The sequence below is a fragment of the Dromiciops gliroides genome, chromosome 2, assembly GCF_019393635.1.
Source record: "Dromiciops gliroides isolate mDroGli1 chromosome 2, mDroGli1.pri, whole genome shotgun sequence".
Lineage (NCBI taxonomy): Eukaryota > Metazoa > Chordata > Mammalia > Microbiotheria > Microbiotheriidae > Dromiciops > Dromiciops gliroides.
In genome coordinates, this window is record NC_057862.1 from 132,751,622 (window position 1) to 132,773,896 (window position 22,275).

Below are 22,275 nucleotides of genomic sequence, written 5' to 3' on the forward strand. Positions count from 1 at the left end.
CTAACATTTTTTAGTAGGTAAAATATACCAAATGGACTGAATGTCTAGAAGGGGAATATAAAAGCCAAAGAGGAGGAAACATAAAACCAGGGCTAACTAATAGTCCTGTGACAAGTTGTATGACCTTGGACAAGTCACTTAACCTCTTTCATTCTTATTTTCCTTTTTTTTTTCAGGGCAATGAGGGTTAAGTGACTTGCCCAGGGTCACACAGCTAGTAACTGTCAAGTGTCTGAGGCTGAATTTGAACTCAGGTCCTCCTGAATCCAAGGTCAATGCTTTATCCACTGCACCACCTAGCTGCCCCTTCCTTTTTTTTTTTTTTAAATGAGCTGAATACAACAAAAACAATGTAAAAAATATTAAACAAGTACTGCCTCAGGCACTGAGAGAGATACTAAATTTAGATAAACCAGGTTTCTTATCTCATGGAGCTTCTAGTACAGTAAGTGGATAAGACAAAAACACAGATAACTGTGTCATTACATGATAAGTGCATTAGCAAGTTGTAAAACTAAGTGCTATGTGAGGTCTTAGGGGGAAGATTGTTATTAACCAGGGATCTGGAAAGGATTTCTGAAAGGGGAAGCATTTCAGTGGTGTTATAAAGGGTGCAGCAGAAATCAACAGGCAAAGAAGAGGAAGGAAACTATGTGGCTCTGCTATTTAATACCTACGAAACTTGGGGAAAGTTTTTTCTCCTGAGTTTCCTCATCTGTAAAATGAAAGAACTGGAGTAGGTGACCTCTAATATCCTTCGTATTCTAGGTCTATGATTCATATGATACTCAGAAGACTTGTAATCATCAAGTTGCAGTGGTAGATTTTTTTTTTGGGGGGGGGAGTCATAGAGCAAATCACCTTACCTGGAACATAGACTGCATTGAGGCTAGTGATAGAAGATTGGAAAGTTAGGAAACTTTTTGCTTGTGCATGCCAGGAAAAGGAATTGAAACTTTATTCAGGAGGCAAGGGGAACCACCTAAAGAAAAATTAAATAGTATGTTTCATCTTAAAAAGTCTGCTATAGGGGGCAGCTAGATGGTGCAGTGGATAAAGCACTGGCCTTGGATTCAGGAGGACCTGAGTTCAAATCTAGCCTCAGACACTTGACATTTAACTAGCTGTGTGACCCTGGACAAGTAATTTAATCCTCATTGCCCTTCCCTCCCCCCTCCCCCCAATCTGCTATATCTTGGAAGAAAAGGCCAGTGTACAAAGGCAAAATGTTATTGATCTGAAATTATTATTTTGTCCATATTTCATGTTTCTTATAATTGTGGCACAAAATAGAAAGAAGGAAGAAAAACCTAGTTCATTTGTTATTTCTCTTATTGTCCAGGACAGAGCTCAGTTATGCAACCACTGGTTCTGTTCTTGCATCTATAATGCTCTTTCCAGTTGTAGGCTTTCTGAGGTGAAAGTAAGATTAATCTCATAGGTTTTCCTGGTTCTGGAAACTTAAGAGTAGATTTTGAGTGACAAGGGAGGACCAGAGCTTAAGGTTTATTGCTATTGATCTAAAGCAGTCAGTGGAAGACTGTAAACTTGAAAGTAGGGACCTTGGTTATTGAATTGAGTTTGTATAGTGCCTAGTACAGCTCTATTCACAAATACAGCAAATATTGATAATTCAGATTTAGGTCAATAGCTTTAAATAAAATATAAGAGCTTTCGCTTCTATATACAGTTCTCTCCCCCCCCCCCCCCCCCCGTCCAAATTCAGCATGTGGACTGCTTGGGAGTGATTTCAAGGAAGAAGTATAGGAATTGGAAAGCTGGATCCAATGGGAAAGAAACAAACAGAAGTTCAAAGGTATGTTTAAGGTGCTCAAAGGCAGGGAACATGTCTTATGCTCTAAAAACAAGTCCTTCATGGTGCCTCACTATACTAGGTACTCAACAAATATTTACTGATTTGATCTGAGAGGAAAATATTAAAAGAAAGATATAGGGGAGAAACTTAAGAACCTGCAAATCGCTACCTGATGGTCTGAATTGCAGTAGAACAGCTTCTGAAAGTAGATTTCAACTTTATATCATGGAATAGTATAGTCCATTCCCATTCCATAGTCATGCAACAAGAAATTTATCCAGTCAACTCTCATGATAATAATTCAATTCAGACTAGAAAACATTTCAAAGCAATTAAAATCATTTGCCAATTATATTGTTTGAATTATTTTCAAAATTATATCCAAATTCCAATGTTTATCAAGTAGGGTCATTTATTAATGGAATAGATTTGTCTAAGGTTTTCTTTGGGTTCTTTGTAACACCTGTATTCATGTTCTATAACTTAATTTGTCTTTTAGAAATTACTTGGCAGTGGGTGTGTTACTATTGTTTTGGCTTGAAAAATTATGATCCAAAGGGTGATCCCCCCCCCAACTTTTATTTATAATACAAATGTTTGTTCAATTCTGCTTTATTTAGTTACATAGTGCAATTAGGGTAAGATTCAGCAAGGATTTAATACCATTTTTAGTCATAGAATCTTAAGAATTGAAAAGGATATCCACTTATTTAGTTCTGATGAAAGTATTCCCTTTATAACATCTTGTAGAAGTGATTCTTTAAGTGCTTGAACACCTTGTGACAGTAAACTTGCTGCCTTACAAAGATGCCCATACATTTCTGTATAGCACTAATTGTGATAAAATTCATTATCTTGATCCCAAATCTGCTTCTATTTAATTTCTGCTTATTGTCCTAGTTCTGTCTTTTAGAACAATGAAGCAAAACATCTAATTACTTTTACATACAATAGTGCTACAAATATTTGGAGGCAGCTATGGTATTCTGATATATCCTCTCTTTGCCAGAATAAATATGCACAGTTGATTCAACTGTTAAAATATGCTACAATTTTTACTCTCTCACCATCATAGTGATAATGCTCTGGACTAGTTCCAGCTTATTAATGGTGCTTTAAAAATATGGTCCTCATAAGAAATGTGTTTTGACTATTACTATGAAATGGGACTATCACATAACACTTTCCCATTGATATTGACACCTTACTTCCATTAAAGTTGCTTGATATAATTTTTTTTAGTGATGCAATTGGAATATCATTTTGTTATTATTATTTTCATCTGCTATGACTGATAGAGTCTTTAGAGTCATTTAATATCCCCAAACCCTCTCCCAAAACTTCTGTCTAGTTACTTCTTCCATTTTGTCTTTCAACAGTTGTTTTTTTGAACCCAAGTCCAGGGTATTACATTTATTTTTTTTGCTTGAAGGATCTGTAATTTTATATTGAAATTCTCTGAGCCAATGCAGGTCACAACCTTTTCTTAAAAATGATATTCTTTAAAGCACCAGCCCTGGAGTTAGTAGGACCTGAGTTCAAATCTGGCCTCAGACACTTGACATTTACTAGCTGTGTGATCCTGGGCAAGTCACTTAACCCTCATTGCCCTGCAAAAAAAAAAAAGTTGTTCTTTAGTTTATTTGGCCAAAACAACCTCATCATCTTGCAGCCAATCCAATGAGTCAACTTATCACCTTCCAATCCAATGATGGATCTTTATACCTTTAGATATTCTGATTATGAAGCAATGGGAATGCAATGTATCAGTGGTCCCATATTTGAAGCCTTTCCAACTTGCCCAGGTCTTCCAGAGCCTGTTATCTCTTGGCATAGTCCTCCAGAATTCAAATTCACTTCCACATTATGATAAAATATGAAAGAAAGAATTTGAGATGGGGCTTTATATTTGTTTCTATTAAATTTCATCTTAATTTTGGGAAACTGTTCTACCCTGTTGAAAGCTTATTGTTTTCACTCTATCATTCAATGTCAGTTATCTATGGCATCTTTGTTTATTAAAAAATCTGAAATAATGTTATCTCTTTCTTCATCAAAGTCAGTCATATTAGTTAAGTAGGGATGCTGTGATCATTCATGAGGAAGGGCTCCAGGATATCACTGAAGTTTTCTACACTATGACTTCCCTTTGCTCTTTTCTTTTTGACAATAAAGGTATAGGTCATAATTTTTTTTTCCTGGATTGTTCCCTGTCTTAATTCTATATTGCTCTTTCATTCTCATTTTCCCAAATGATCTTAATGTGTGGATGGGAGTTAAAAAGAGCATAAAATAGAGAAAAGCCCTAAAGTTGAATTCAGTGAATCCTATCACAGTCTAGGTCTCCAGGAACACTGGGCATCACATGTATTTTAGAATGAAAAAAGACCCACAAATTGGTTTCTTTTTAAAAAATTATTATTATTATTATTATTATTATTTTTTTTTGTGAGGCAATTGGGGTTAAGTGACTTGCCCAGGGTCACACAGCCAGTAAGTGTTAAACATCTGAGGCCGGATTTGAAATCAGGTACTCCTGACTCCAGGGCTGGTGCTCTATCGACTGGGCCATCTAGCTGCCCCCACAAATTGATTTCTAAAGGTATGCTTTCAATAAAAATGGGGAGTTCTTTTTAAAATAGTCTTAAAATTTTACAGAAGAAACAACTTTAAGAATTTATGGTCTATATTCTGTGCATTCTTAAGCAGTCCAATGTAGGGAAGGAATGTGAGCATACAAGCTTCTTTGATTACAACTTAAAGATTTTTTTTTTAATTTTGCCACTAAATGAACAATTTGTTTGCCAAGATTCTAAAACAAATAAACAATAACAACAACATCATCATCAACAACAATTTTAAAGCTATGTTCATATTGACTAATGTCCTGCCTCTTTTCTTTGTATCGTTAAAGGAGATTCTTTATTTTTTTTTTATTTTTTATTTTTTAGTGAGGCAATTGGGGTTAAGTGACTTGCCCAGGGTCACACAGCTAGCAAGTGTTAAGTGTCTGAGGCCGGATTTGAACTCAGGTCCTCCTGACTCCAGGGCTGGTGCTCTATCCACTGCGCCACCTAGCTGCCCCCGATTCTTTATTTTTTAAAAAATATTTTTACTTTTGTCCTTTTTTTTACATCACCAAATTTTCTCTCAATATCCCCTCCTAGAGATCCCTCCCATGTAAAAAGCCAATATTTTAATGACAAAAAAATGACAGGAAAAATGAGGTAACCTGATTAAAATATTGAAAAAGTTTAAAAATCTGTGCAACCTACCATCCTTGTGCAAATGGGGCGGGGTGGGAATATCTTTTCATATCTCTTCTTTAGAGCCATGCTTGTTCTTTGTTAATTTTGCAACATTCACTTTTGATTTGTCTGTGGTTATTCTTTCCATTTGCCCTGTTGTGGTCATTGCAGATATTCCTTTCCTGGCTCTGCTTATTTCACTTTGCATCAATTCATTTATGTCTTTCCATGCTTCTTTTATCTTGTTCATAATTTCTTAGAGTAAACTAATATTCAGTTACATTCATGTTCTATGGATTGTTTTGCCGTTTTATGCTTGATCAGCAGCTCTAGGTCCTGTGAACACCCTCTGAAATGATGATTTTGATAGCCTTTGGACCTTTCTCATAGGAAGACATTTCCTGAGTCTTTTTATAATGAGTAAATAGTTCTTATCGAGGATTCAGAAAAAAAAACACAACACACTACTTGACAGTAGTTCTTGAAATGATGCTTTTTCCTTCTCTGTCTTTGTCATTGAAGGAATGTATTGTACTGGTAAATGACTTCAGAAATATGTTATGTGTAATTGGGTTTAAAATAGGATTAAAAATAATTCTTTTCCATGTATTACTTTCCATTTATTACTATTCTCAGGCAAAGAGAAAGGGAACCAATTTCAAGAAATGATAAGAGGATGATAATAACATTTGTTAGTAAGTGGAATGGACACACCATTTATATGATGACTATAGATGTGACCAAATAAAATGTAATGTTTTCACTGTTCTCTTAGATTTATAATAGGGGACTGGTCTGTGATTGTCTATTGCCTTAGGACACCATAGTGAGCATTTCTTACACACATATGAAAGAATTTCATGCAATGTATGAGTGAGTACCCCTAAGTTTAAATTTAGTGGAGCTATGGACATTCATCTCAGAGGTGGGGAAGAAAGAAACTCCCTTCATTTACTACAGAGTAAAGAATTTCTCAAAGGAAAGATTTTCTTTATAACCTTAAAAAAAATAATCTTGTCCTCATCCTCACCCTATAGTCTATAGAGGTACAAAGAGGTGGACTGTGTTCATAGATGGAAAGTACATCATAGAATTCTTTCTTTCTTTCTTTCTTTCTTTCTTTCTTTCTTTCTTTCTTTCTTTCTTTCTTTCTTTCTTTCTTTCTTTCTTTCTTTCTTTCTTTCTTTCTTTCTTCCTTCCTTCCTTCCTTCCTTCCTTCCTTCCTTCCTTCCTTCCTTCCTTCCTTCCTTCCTTTCTTCCTTTCAGGGCAATGAGGGTTAAGTGACTTGCCCAGGGTCACACAGCTAGTGAGGCCAGATTTGAACTCAGGTCCTCCTGAATCCAGGGCTGGTGCTTTATCCACTGTGCCATCTAGCCGCCCCCACATCATAGAATTCTAATTAATTTAATATGATATTTGAAACTGAGTAATTCCTTTTATTTATATATTTTAGAGACAGTCTTAAAGTAATCTGAGCACTCAAGGACCCAATCTCAGCACTCACTGGTCACAGAAACCTTGACCTGCTCTCTTCTTGGGCTGGTTTGCCACTACTTAGGCAGCCAAATTACCCTCTATTCCCAGGAGTTCACCATATTGGTGCTAGACTTAATGTAGATAACTGGTCAACTTTAGTCCTACTGTAGCTCAGAACTCCCAAGGTCAAGTGATCAATTGACCGGCCTCAGTCTGCCCAGTAGTAGGGATTGAATGTATGTACTACCACACCTGTCTGAATACAAGCATTTCCAAACATCTTCTATTGATTCCTGTGATACTGCATTATAATGAGAAAGTGGACCTGTATTCTTGGAGGCTGATACTTATAAGCCCTAGCTGATTATGAAGGTCTCAAATACGAGCCCAGCAAAATCTATTTAGCCATTGTCTGAGGATGATCCTAGCTAAATTTGGAAAGAGTCGTCATCAGATGGTTGGAATTTTCATCCCTAAGATTTCACAACTAGTATTTAATGAAGGTATAGAAAGATTGTAGTTTGTATAGGAAGAGGGAGTATGTATACCAGTGAAATAGCTGAGGTACTGAATATTTCCAAACACACTAGATAAATGAATATTTTTTGCTTATATAGATTGTGGAAACAGACACATTTAATGCTTAATATTTAATCTAACCACATTTAATTAATACAGTCCATATTTATTTCATTTGTTTATACCATTCCTTTCTCTTTTGTGATTAAATTACTGAGTAGCAGTACCTATAAGTAACTTAATTATATGTGTTGCTTAATGGAGATATTAGTTAATTATGTATAAAATAATTGTTGTGTTTTATAACATATTGCAGTTATAATGTCAATCATATCATCCTTGAATAGATTTTTTGGGGGGTTTGATTTTAGTATGTTTAAATGAGAAAGGCATATACTAACTGATGTAAATCATTACCTTAAACATAATACTAGATTCAAATTATAGCCTTATTAATGTACATATTTTGTTTACTTGCACATAATTTCACAAGTAACCATTTTAATAACATCCTTATCATTTCTGTGCAAAGTTGTACTGTTTAATATGAAAGAAAAATTCTGTTTGCTTCTTTAAAAAAAAGTAGTCTAAAATTTGATATCAGCGTTTTTAAATGGATTTTCCAATTTCAGACTAGATAAGCCTATTCATTAGGTTTATAGTTTTTTCTCTTCATTTCAAAGAAAAATTAAAAAAATAAAAATGCATTAAAGAAGAGGGGCATAATTAACTTATAAGGTTCTTTGCATTTCTTTGTGTTCCTCAGAGCCCTTAGCACAGTGCCTTTTATGAAGCATATTTTAAATAAATAAATTTCCAATTTGAATTTAATTGAAATTTCAAGAAATTCACATTAGAAAAAAAACAACCCAGAATGAATATTCCTGAATGAAAGCCAGAAGATATGGAGGAACAGTAAATGACAAGTTTTGTCAAAGTATCTTTAGTGACAATTCAAAAGAATCTCCAGGTGAAAATAATACTTCAGCACATGGAGAAAGTGCTCCCATTCCTTTGACGCTAGAGCACTCATAGTTATGCCTTCAAGTTATGTAACTTTCAATGCATATCTCTTTTAAAAATAGTTGGAAGAGGGCATTTTCCTGGTTTCTGGAGAAATTCGCAGTAGAAATTTACATTCTTAACAAATAGCTAACATAGGCCGACTCTTTGAATTTTATTTAATGTGTTTAGAACTCTAAGAGTCAAGGAAACAGAAAGTATCTTTCCTGATGTGATGATTTCTACTGATCAATGTACACTTTGCCTCCCGGTCCCATTTGTGGCCCATGAGATCTAAGTGACTGCCCAGGACTGGCATTATGATCAAGAAACAGAGCAATTATACAGAATAGTAGGGCTGGATCTAGATACAATTGTAAAATAGAATTGTTTGTCTTTTGTACCCTTCTGCCTCACATTTCATTGCCTTTATCTCCTTACTTAACACTTTTGAGAAGTCTTCCTCTTTCCTCCCCAGCAAAGTCTGTCATTTAGATTTCTATTCATTCTTCATAAAGTCTTAGCTTTATTGCCTGTCAAGACTATTCACTCTTTAGGCCTAATTTTTTTTTTCACCCAGAGAGTCAGGTTTTTTGTCTTGTTTTTTTGTTTGTTTGTTTTGGCAGGGTAATGAGGGTTAAGTGACTTGCCCAGGGTCACACAGCTAATAGGTGTCAAGTGTATGAGGCTGGATTTGAACTCAGGTCCTCCTGAATCAAAGGCCAGTGCTTTATGCACTGTGCCACCTAGTTCCCTTGAGTATTCACACTTTAACAGGGTCCTTTGGAAGACCCAATACCCTTCAAGACCCCCAAATAATGAATTTCTATTGGTGAAATTTCAACACAACCAGTGCAAGGGAATCGTTTTGCTGTAAAGGACTTTTGTTATGCTCCTCAAATCAAACCTTATGTGTGAATATTGACAGATTGCCAGCTGATAAGTCTGGCCAACAACAATCCCAAAGAAGAATTTAGAGACATTAATCTAAAGTTGAAATCATAAGTTGTTCTTGAAGGTTTATATTTATTAACTAGCTCAGTTGAATGAAGGCTCCTTTTATTAAAGATATGATGGGATGAATCATGCTGGAGAGCAGCCTCAGTAAGCAAATGGTAGTAGACTTCAGAGGGCAAAGGAGCTCATTTATCAAATTTTAAAGCTTAAACTTTAATTTATTTTCAGATATTTTTTAATCATGTAGATGGAAAAGTTAAAATTTTGCAGGTACCTGAAATCAGGTCATTATCTGAAGTAAAGCAAGGGAATGGGGGAAACCTAGTAAAAAGAGACCAAAAATTGATCAGAAGGGATACTTTTCTTTGATACATTTCTGTGTTTTTTCCCTCTGCAGATAAGGGAACTTTCTGAACTTACCCATAGGTACTGCCTCTAGCAATATTATCATCTGATATAAAAAAGGATAGGTTTCCAGCTTGCAGTTATTATTCTTTAATTTCCCTCATTCTAAATTATTTAGGAATATAATTAGATCAAAGTGAAATGAGATTTTATCATGCATAATTTTTTTCTACTTTAAAGAGACAAGTCAACAGAAAATTTCACTCAGTAGAAAGGGGAGCCAAAGCATAGATACCTGAAAGTGAAATTTTTTTCTCACTTTGAGTATTAACACTGGACATGTTAGTTCATTTTTTTTTTTTTTAGTGAGGCAATTGGGGTTAAGTGACTTGCCCAGGGTCACACAGCTAGTAAGTGTTAAGTGTCTGAGGCTGGATTTGAACTCAGGTACTCCTGACTCCAAGGCCGGTGCTCTATCCACTGCGCCACCTAGCTGCCCCATGTTAGTTCAATTTTAAATAGGAAAATCTGTATTCTGGATTTTATTTTAGTGAGGCACGAACAGAAAAGGGAGAATGAGTTTTAGGAGGGGGATTTTTTTTTCTTTTACTGTTCTTTCTTACATCTGGGACTGAAAATTCACTTTAAAGTAGAGCCAAATTTCCCATAAAATATAAAATGGAAACTTATACACCTCCTACAAAGATTTTCTGCCTTCAAATTTCTTAACCAAGTAAATTATCGGCTCCCTCCGTAAAAAAAGAGCAAAATCAGATCTTCTGAAGAAATGGGATATCTGTGAGATAGGTTGTATTAGTGTTTCTCTCTTTAGGTAGAGGTTAGTTGTTTTGTGCATTGAGGAGCAGAGGGACAATTTTGTGACTATTCCAAATAGACTTGGGGGTGTGGCACCAATTATTAATTTATCAGTGAGCTAAACTTGGACATTTCTGATGTCATGGTTGTATTCAGATGAACATTGTGATATGGTCCTTCGGGAAAGCTGACCCCTGCCAGCTATGGGAAAGCAGTAGTGGTGGTAAGCCCTCTCTGGTGTGGCCTACCGTTATAGGCTTGATGGATCCCTGACCTCGGTCCAAGCGGATATTCCTGTAATGATATTGATTGTAATCTATTCATACCCACAATCTAAGAATCAACTTAGTTGAGAATATAGAGGAAGAGGCTCATCCCAGTATACTGGACAGTAGGCAAATTCTTTGGTCATGGCAAACCATGAAATAAAGGAAAATATAAAATGACCTTTATTCCCCATGTAGCCATTTTCTACAGCTTTAGTGATGGCAATAGAGTTATGGAAAGGGGGTGACAGTGCTGAGAACCAGGAGGTTTCTACACTGCCAATAAACATTATTTAACTTAAATGTGAGATTCTTATTCAATGACCAAATGAGGTCATATCTTAGCAGTGAGAGGAACTGAATGATGCTAATGTTGACACTCTCATGGTAAAAGAAAGCAGGAGAGATAAGGAAATCACATTTAAATGGAAGAATGGATGACAGATTCTGCTTGGAGAAGAAAATAAATGAGTTGGCAAAATTTACTTTATCAATTATCAAAAGATATAGTATTATGGATCATTTGATCATCTCAACTCACAGTGCTCATGATATGCATAAATAAAGAGACCACCACGAAAATAAAATTCTACATGTTAACATCTGTTAACAATAGAGGATGGGGGCAGCTAGGTGACACAGTGGATAGAACACCGGCCCTGGACTCAGGAGTACCTAAGTTCAAATCCGGCCTCAGACATTTGAAACTTACTAGCTGTGTGACCCTGGGCAAGTCACTTAACCCCAATTGCCTCACAAACAAACAAACAAAAAACCAATAGAGGACAAAATAGAAATAGACTTGGTGGTGTGGTACCGATTATTAATTTACCAGTGAGCTAAACTTGGACATTTCTGATGTCATGGGTGTATTCAGATGAACATTATGATGTGGTCCTAGGGAAAGTTAACCCCTGACCAGCTATGGGAAAGCAGTAGTAGTGGTAAGGCCTCTATGGTGAGGCCTACTGTTACAGGCTTGATGGATTCCTGACCTCAGTCCATGTGGATATTCCTGTAATCAAGCTAATATTTGGAAATAGCAGTGCAAAGGTAGGCATAGGGGAAGATGACAAAAAATATGTTGAAAAAATGTAACAAAGGAGGTCAAATACTTGTAGCATACACTAGAAACTCCTCTATATCAAAATAAATACTTTCTCGAAGAAGGAAGTCAAAAGATCAAATAATGCCACAAAATTTACATTTACTCTATTTAGCAAGAAACAACTGGTTTCTTGTGTGAGAATCATTTATAAATCAGCTTTATATAAGTAAGACCATTGATTTGTTAAAGTCCAATTTGAAAGAAAAGGTAAAGATTAGAACATGCAAATAAATGACTCCAAACTGCCCTTATTGATCCCTTCCCAAAATGGGAAATAAATTGAGGAGGACTCATTGACTTGATATACAACCATCTTCTGTGAAAGTTTAACTAAATTAAGGCTGAAATAAGGTGGTCAAAAATATTTAGAAATGACCTCAACCATTAATTACTTAATCTGCTTGCTAAGTGGAGAAATAGGATAACCAAATAAAAATTAATTAAAAGTGCCTTATGAGGGAGATGGTAGAAGACCATGAGTAATATTGGTTCATTAAAGAAGCAGGGGAGGGAAATACAAATATGAAGAAATTTGACAGCCAATTAAGTCTAATCATTCCAAAATCATTTAAAGATGAACCAGAAAGATGTACATGAAAGAAAAGAAAAATAATAATGTCAGCATTTCTATGACAGACTTTTTTCTTCATCATTGACAGTGGAACCACCATATTTGAACTCCAGCACCACAGTCCTTGATGTGCTGCTAGGGAAAGTGGAAATAGAAGTGGAAAACCAAGATGGAAAAAGTTGCTGGATCATATTGGATATTCACAGAGGAAATGTGGAGTGGCAAAATTTTAAGAGCAGTGAGGGATCAGTTGTCAAGATATCAGCAAGATGGGAAGATAATGAATAACTGAAATAATTATGGTTTTAAAATGACTAATTAAAGGCACTTATTGGGCTATTTGGGCTTAGCTCAAACAAGTATCTACCTTTTATGAGGATATTGTTAATATTACTCTTTTTTTCTTTTTCTTTTCTTTCTTTTTTTATTTTGTTGGGCAATGAAGGTTAAGTGACTTGCCCAGGGTCACACAGCTAGTAAGTGTCAAGTGTCTGAGGCCTGATTTGAACTCAGGTCCTCCTGAATCCAGGGCTAGTGCATTATCCACTGCACCACCTAGCTTCCCATTGATATTACTCTTGTTTTTATATTATGTTCTTTTTAGATAGCTATTTACTTCACATATATGTTCTAATTTTTTGTCACTAGTCATGTATTGATATTATAAGTTTGTTCAGGAGGATATTTCTGATTGGTGTTATTATATTATGGTAATGATTGGTTATTTTCTTTTTAAGATATTAATCAAATAAATTAAAAATATGTTATTATCAGATTACCAAACAAAAGCTATTAAGTAAATATCCCTGCTTAAATGCCTATAAAATCTACATGAGAAGGATCTACATGTATCAAGGGCAAATGTGATGAAAATATGAGGCTTTTTCAAATGATATTTGGAACCAGCCCACATTGTTATAATCATACAGTTGACTTAAAGATGCAGTAAAAACAACATCCCACCATAGTCATTATTTGTTGGCCATAAAAAGACTTTGATGATAGAAGAAAGTTCTGTCTTAAAGGTATTCCTCCAATAAGAACTTTCCTAACATATATCAAGGTTGTACAAGATTCCTTGAAAGATATAATAATAATAATAATAATAATAACAACAACAACAACAACAACAACAATAATGTGATTGTGATGGAATACTATCGTGGTATAAGAAATGATGAACAATATGGCTTCAGAAAAACCTGGGAAGACTTAAAATGAACTGATGGAAAGTGATGTGAACAGAACCAAGAGAACATTGTACACAGCAAAATCAATAGCAATATTGTATGATGATCAGCTGTGAATGACTTAGCTATTCTAAAAAAATACAGTGATCCAAGATAATTCCAAAGAATTTATTAAGAAAAATCCTATCTAACTCCAAAGAAAGACATGATGGAGTCTTAATGTATATCAAAACATACTTTTAAAACTTTATTTTTATTGTTTTTTTTTAAAGTCTGTGTTTTCTTTTGTAATGTGGCTAATATGGAAATATATTTTGCGTGAGTGCACAAGTATAATCTGTATCAAATTTTTTGCTTTCTTAAGGTGGCATTAGGGGAGGGAGGGAAGGAGAGAATTTGGAATTAAAAAAATGTAAAAAAATATTACATGTAATTCGAAAAATATAAAAATTAGAAAGATATAGTAACAAAAAACTTTTGATGACCTTCTGAAGAATATGATCAATTGAGGCAAAAGAGGCACTAGCTCTTAAAGGAATCTAGTACTTAGTTTGAATGGAAGAAGAATTTAATTCAGGTGGTGAGGTCCTTCAGATGATTCTGTGGGTGCATGACATTTTGCTGATTATATCAAACCCTAACATTGTTAAACCCCTTAAATGTGTTTCATAACTACTCAATAGCTGCCCAATGATCTTCTCAGGAAAAACTGAGTGGATGAGGAATAGCTATGGCTCAGAATGTAATATACATTTGGATGCAAAATTCTTTGAGTTGTTTTATCTATACATATATTTTGGTTAGACAATGTAGATCGATTTGAACCTAGTGTTTTTGAGCCCTAGAAACTAGCACAGTGCTTCAAGCATAGAAGACCCCAAAGAGATGCTTGTTGATTGAATGATTGTATAAACACAGCCTAAATTCCAACACTGATGTATAGATCATATCTCTGAAAATGAGCTGCTTTCCCCCATGGAGTGTGGGTGAGCTAGGAAAAGCTTAAATATAAATAGCATGGATTTAGTTCAAACATTAGAAAACCCTTCAATGAGGCTATTACCTTTATTATATATATTAATACATATATATCCACACATGTATATTTGTGTGTGTATATATGCATGCATATATGTATATCTATGTATATGGTACTCTTACACACAAATCCCTTCCCCCCAACCCCCGAATAGTTGGAATAAGTCTACTATCAAGCAAAGAGCACTTTGACTAGAGATTTCTTTTATGCTTGTGCAGTTTCCAACTTGGCTTTGTAGGCAGTAAAAAGCATTTTATAATAGGAACTTATTACCACTTTTGCCTTACCAGTCATTACAAGTTGCTATTAAGTTTTGGGATATGGAACTTCCAGGCCAGGAAACTCCCTTCACCAAAGTAGGTCAGCACCTGCACGGTAATTTCTAGTCTTAGAGAACTGAGAATTTAAACAATTTACCCAAGATCACAAGTCAGTATGTGTCAGGGGGAAGATTTGAACCCAGGTCTTCCCAGCTTAGAGGACAGCTATTAATCCTCTACACTATGCTCACTACCACCCCCAAAGTATTAAAATCACATCGTGTAACAAGGCATATTATTTCATGGATTTTTTTATAAATTGTTCCACAAACCACCCACTCTATATAATAATAATAATATCAAATATGTCTGATAATAGTAGAGTATATCACTTCATAGTTTAAAAATCCCTTTCTGGGGGCAGCTAGGTGGCTCAGTGGATAAAGCACTGGCCTTGGATTCGGGAGGACCTGAGTTCAAATCTGACCTCAGACACTTGACACTTACTAGCTGTGTGACCCTGGGCAAGTCACTTAACCCTCATTGCCCCGCAAAACAAAAAAAAATCCCTTTCTTCACAACTCTGTGAGACAGTATAATTATTCCTGTTTTAGAGATGAGGTAGCACTGAGGCTCAGAGAAATTAATTGATTAGTCTAGGATTATACAACTACTAAGTAACAGTCTTGGATTCAAACATAGGTCTCTCCTGACTTATAGCTCAGTGCTTTCCCCTACAGTATCATGCTGAAGAATTATAGGATAAGTATTAACCCTGTCCCCTAAAACAAGTGTTACAAATAAATTATGGTGTTATTCCTTTGGGGATCATTTCCCTTTAGTATTGGCCAGACACCAGTTTTTAAATGGTGTATGAACAAGTATCTATCTGCAAGGATGCCTTAAGAAACTATAAAGGGCCATTAATAAAACTCAATTTAAAAACGGGCAAAATAAAGCTAAATAATACTAGATGCAGTTGAGTGAATTTCCTTCTATTCATACCTTCAGAATTAAGAAGAAAAGTAAGGGTTAACCATAAAGTATTCCACCTTGAACCCCTGCACTCTCTTTATCTAGCACACCATAATAAAAGATCAAGGGTTCCTGCTTATTATCTTATTTTTCTTGCTTGTTCCACTAGGCTAAGGCCCAGACTAGTTATGGATTAACACTGTGATCAATAGTAAGCTTGCTGTCTCTCTCTCAGCAGGGGAAAATGAACTCAAAATGCAGTCAAACTCTTATTGATCAAGGATATAGGTCTCACTTTCATTACCTCTGTCTCCTGATAACCCACAAATAATGTGATGAGTTGCTAATCTCTCTGATTTTCAATGGACCCTTCACCCCTCTTGTCTGCAAACTACAGCTTTTATTTCCATCTGGATACTTTCTCAGTGTAATTCATGTAGCAGTGACTCTCACTCTTTTACCATCAGACCTGGTCAATCAAATCTAATAAAATCGCTCTTCACTGAAGATGATCCAAGAGACTTCATCATAAACTTGGTAAGCAAATATATGTGAAAGCTGCTTCCACTCACAATGTAGTGTGACAAGTTCTCTTTGTAGAAGGATGCTAGTATTGATGGCAGCCACTTCAAGATTGGAACTGTTCATGACCAAAGAAGAAAAAAATAGAATCTTAAACATTTTTTAACTGTTCAGTTCTTTTTTAGCACCTGGTAGAAAGTTGTTGTTACCACAACTTAGTCTAAACTAGACTCATTTGTAAACATATCTATGGATATGTAAAATATTATATATGTATTCACAAGTTTTTTACAGAACACAGAAAAAATCTAGCATAACATAGAAAATGGAAATTATGTATATTGTCTTTTCTAGGCTTATTATTTTATAATGCTTTAGATAGTACAACCTATGCCATACATACAAAACACTATAACCCTATGCCCTTAGAGAAGCACAAGATATAATGGATAGAGAGACTTCAGAGAGCAAGATTTAAGTGTAAGTCTCACTGCTGATACATACTGGCTTTGTGAACCTGGGCAGGTAACTTAACCTGTCCATGCTTAATGAGGTTCTCTCTCCATTATTAGTTGTGGAGGTGTTGACCTGCACTGAAAAAAGTTTCTTCACCAGTATCCCTATACTTGTGAAATCACAGGTCCAATCCCAATTCCATAATTGTTACTTTGCTTCCCACATCCATAACATCTAGTTAGGAATCCAAAGACTTTTTAAAGAAGGGTAAGATTTAAAAAATTTTTTTTTCCTTGGGTGGGGCAATGAGGGTTAAGTGACTTGCCCAGGGTCACACAGCTAGAACTTGTCAAGGGTCTGAGGTGGGATTTGAACTCAGGTCCTCCTGAATCCAGGGACGGTGCTTTATCCACTGCGCCACCTAGCTGCCCCCGAAGGGTAAGATTTTAAGAGGGAAGGTGATTTACATTTTTCTTCATGTGTCTGGATTGGCTTAGAGACTGCCTTGTAAAATGGGCATAGGAAATAATTAAATGTAAAATCCAATAAGAAGATGTAAGGGCATTTCCTTCTGCAGAATTCTACAGTAAATATCATTCATTTAAAACTTTTTTGAAGACATAATTTTTTAAAAATTGTAATAATAATAATAATAATTACAACAATGCTGTCACCTTAATATACTATTTCATGTTTTCCTGGTCTTCTAAAATTGTCTATTTTAATTGGCAAGAAAAGGAATGGAATATTTATTTTAAAGTATTATAGCTATATCGCTTTACTGATCTCACCTTCATTCCTCTCTAGGCTCTGCTCCTGATTGCCTTCTGGAGCCCCACAATCAGATGCCTCCTTCTGCCCCTCCTTTTCAGCTTTCTTTTATCAGCTGTCTCTTCCTTTCCCCACCCCCACTCTCTACCCCACCCAACTAAGAGGTATCCCTAGCATTTAGCACAGTACTTAGTATGTAGCAAGTGCTTCATAAATACTTATTGACTTGACTATTGTCCTTTGATAAACTTTAAAAAACTAATTTAATTGAGCAACAAAGAACCATGACTTCATCACCCTTCCTTAACATGTTTGTATGTTTTTTCTTCTCAACTTTGTATCCCTTACTTAGGTTTCTGACCCATGAAAAATCAAAACAATTAGAGTAGCAAAGGATATATATTGAAGAAAGATTCCCCTGGAATTATATTTTTTCCCCTAGCTCATCCAATTTCTCTTATTTGCTTCTTTTAATTGAATTAGAGGCATCAAGTAATGTTTAACAATTTGATGTGCAAGTAGTGAAACCCTTCATTAATAACTTCTCTTGCAAGTAAAACTATAATTTAGCTGAAGTCTTAAGAAAAACCCCAAACATAAAAGTCAACTAAGTTCCATTTTGTTGACGTAACCAACAGATGGCCAAGTACCACTAATGAAATGAAATAATTTGTCAATAGGCAAAAACCTGTGAAAATAGAATATTGCCTTAAAACTCAAGTCCAAGCAATTTGTACACCTACTGAAGGAAGTGTGAAATATGACAGTGGTAAAAAGTCAGGAGATTAACATGATTGGCACTGAGCTCTTAAAGCTGAAGTAATTGCAGGTCTCACTTTCTTCTTTTGTTCTTCAGAGGTGCATTTGAAATTCAACAGGGAAGCTCTCTCCCAGGAATGATCAGGGAACTGACCAAAAACTTTTGCTCTGTTCCTCCTTTCCCTATTTGCATATTTTCCATTGGTGTGCTGTATTTTTGTTTGGTTTCAAGTGGTGAGAAACAAGGCCTCATGATACAAGGCACTTGACTACTTGGAAACCCTTGGCAGTGCTTTTGATTTATTATTCTTATATGTGGCATTAAAGAATGAGAGGGGGGAAAAAAGGAAGCATTTAAGAAAATTCATTTGCTTAAGTCCTGAAAGAAATCTTATATTGTGGAACAATGTAAGTGAGGATATTACAGCTGAATTGTCTTCTATCTGCTTGCTGGTTTTCATGATTGCATTCTGTCTCCTGGTTATGCAGTGTCATATACATTCAGACAGTGATTTGATATACTTTTCAGTCTGGGCAGATACTATGAAGTACCTTTGATGTCAGTATAATTGTTTGTGTGATCTGCAAGCATGGATGTCATCAAATTTTATTAAACTTAATATAGATAAAACTAAGACATTATTGATTAGTTCTGCAGCGCAAAGGCCCCAGGTTTCATCTATAGTGGTTTTCTTCTATGGTAGTTCTCTTTATCCTTTCGATAATACTCATGCCCTCAGAGCCATTGTGGATTCTGAGTTTTCTTTTGAAGCCCACATCAATCATATAATTAAGACATCTTAATACTACTACAGCAATCTAGCCATATTGAGAGGCATGCTCTCTTGGTCAGCTTCTGAAATTTTAATTCATCTTCTTCTTTCATGTAGGCCATAATTACTGCAATTCTTTGTTTATGGGTCTTTCACTTAATATTTTTAGTTGATCCAAATTTCACTACATAGACCTCTATCTGGATTCAAGCTTTTCTACCTCATTAATAAGATTAATTGGATTTTAACAAAATAAGCCAGACTCTTTTCCCCTGTTTTACTCATCTTTCCAGTCACTATGGGAAGCATCTCTTTGACATGCTATCTGTGAATTAGCTTTGGATGTATCTAAGTGATACCAAAGATCCAGATGTCAGGTGAAAATTTCAATTTTACATTCAGATGTTGCCAAATTGCCAGGATGTTTGATATCATGTAGGGAAAATATCTGGTCTGTCAGTAATTTTTTTTCTCCCACTCTTTTGTGTGTGTCTTGGGATTGTTGTCATATACTTTTTTTGCCCTCAGTGCCCTCTGTATTTTGTCAATAAATCTTGCTGCTTCCTCTGAATCTATTTTCTCTATCCTGGATTCTAGTCCTGACTCTGCCACCAATTCACTGTGTTTTTGTGTTTTATGGTACAGAGCTTTGGGAACTGAATGAAATACTTGTACATTCTTTTTATTTCTCTTCTCTTTTTTCTTTTTTTTGCTGGGCAATGAGGGTTAAGTGACTTGCCCAGGATCACACAACTAGTAAGTATCAAGTGTCTGAGGATGGATTTGAATTCATGTCCTCCTGAATCCAGGGCCGGCGCTTTATCCACTCCACCACTAGCTGCCCCCAATACTTGTATATTCAATTCAATAACTATTTATCAAGTACATATTATGTGCCAGGTATTGTGCTAAGTGTGGAAACTACTTAGTTCACACTAATCTGTGAGAGAATTGTCAGGAATTGACTGCAACAACCTAATACATGTCAAGGCTACTTGAGAAACTTTATGTTTAAAATAAACAATGTAATGGATATGCTACCTATCTAATCATTTGTATTCTCCAAGTTCTGTTTTTGTATGAGTCAGAGATAGACAGAAAGCAAAAGAATCATAGAGTTGTAAGGCACAGATAGGACATCTAGTTTAACATATGGCTAAAAAAGAATTCTCTCCACATCACACCTGACAAATAATCATTTAGATTTTTATCAGTGCCCTTCAGTGAATGGGAATCCCTTACCTCCTGAGGCATCTCAATATCACTTCTAACTAGTTATAATTGTTAATCTATATTTGCTTCTTCATAACTTCCAGGCACTGGTCTGAGTTCTGCCTAATAGGCCAAATAGTACAAATCTAATCTCTCTTCCATGTGACAGATGTCCAGTTACTTTACATAGCCATTAAATCTTCTTTTCTTTAACCTACCTTCCCACCCCCACCCCACCAAGCTGCAAGGTAGATTACATCAACCTCTTTCAATTTTAGAACATGTCTCCAAATACCTTCATTAAGTTACAATTTGTTCTAGTTTTGCCCTTCATAGAAGGTTGATATATAATTTGTCTATTTGAAAAGATTTTCTGGGTCTTATATTTGTCACTAAAAACACTGTCCATTGTTTTACCCAATATCTCTCATAGAATCTATCTTCGCAAAGCCTATTCTCCAAGTATGGAGTGCTCTTTCTCCTCACCACTGACTTTTTGGAACTTTTTACATAATTTAATTTAATGTAATTAATTTATTTTTTGGGGGGTGGGCAGGGCAATGGGGGTTAAGTGACCTGCCCAGGGTCACGCAGCTATTGTGTCAAGTGTCTGAGGTCGGATTTGAACTCAGGTCCTTCTGAATCCAGGGCCGGTGCTCTATCCACTGAGCCACCTATCTGCCCTTCTTACATAATTTTAAGGACCAGCTCAAGTACCACATGCTACAAGAGACCTTTCCTCATTTCCCTAGGACTTAGTCTTCTTGCTTCTCTTCTACTTCCTGCCCTCAACTGCTTTGCAGTATTTATTTATCTATCTATATGTCTTTTCCCTCCTTTAGAGGAAGGTAAGCTCCTTGAGGGTAAGGACTGTTTTTGATTTTTGTTCTTTATTCTCCAAATTTAGGACAATGCCTAAAATCTAATAGGTGATTAATAAATGCATTTTGAATTGAATAGGTTATAAAAATGCACATGATATATTACTGCCTGGGTTAGTTGTAAGAAAAAATTATAACTTTATATGAGTATGTCTATGTTATTTATCTAGGAAGCAAAAACTACATAAATCAATGTGTCACGTTTTGTCCTTTCTGTTCAGTCCTTTTCAGTTGTGTCCAGCTCTTCACGAACCCATTTGGGGTTTTCTTGGCAAAGATACTTGAGTGATTTTCCATTTTCCTCTCCAACTCATTATACAGATGAGGAAATTGAGGCAATCAACTGTTAAATGACTTGCTCAGGATCACATAGCTAGTAAGAGTCTGAGACCAGATTTGGAACCAGGAAGATGAGTCTTTCTGACTCCAGGTCACCTAGCTACCCCTTTATTTTTTCCTTAGCTTCACAGAAATCTAGACCCAAATTGAATGCATTGCCAATGAGCCTCAAGTGTCTGATTTCACTTCCTCTAGGCTTTTTAACTGCTCTGTTTTAATTATTTTTGCCTTATTTTGCTCTATATTTAATCTTAAAACCCATTTCTCTTCTTTTTGGAAAGTAGGTTGGGTACAAATTCCCACTTGAAAGAAAGATATCTTGGTGACCTTTAGCAGTCACAACTTTACAAATATATATTATTTGCATGGCTTTGGTCAAACCATTTCCTCATTCTGGGCCTTAATTTTCTTGTCAATAAATGGGAGAAGGTTGGGTTAGTTGCTCTCAAAAGTTATTTTCCAGCTCCCAATCCAATAACCCTCTGATTTCAGTTCATTTGTAAAATTAAAGATTTGGACTACATGAACTCTCTAGTTCAAACATTTAATTTTTTCACATTCTACCTTCTTTCTTCCTTCCCACTGGGCAATGGTGCTGCTAACTATTAAAAATGTTTCATGTTTAACTTTTTTTTTGTCACTCTCTCCCAAAGAACCTTAAATGATGACTATATTCAAATTCTTTTCTACTATTATATTCAAATTATTGGTTTCAAGACCTTTAATCAATCTTTTTTTTAATGTTTAATCTTTTTCATCCTCCTTTGTTTCCATCTCCCTTAGTCATGCTCATTACTCTTTTTATCCAAGAACATTTTTACAACAGTCCTACCTGAATCCAGTAGCCCTGTTTATGCTGGTTATTGTTAGGTTCTCCTTTCCAACTGACAGAATCATATAGTAGTGGATAAGAATTACATCACTACACAGGTTATCATTCTCTATATGCATTTCTATATTCTTCATGCCAAAT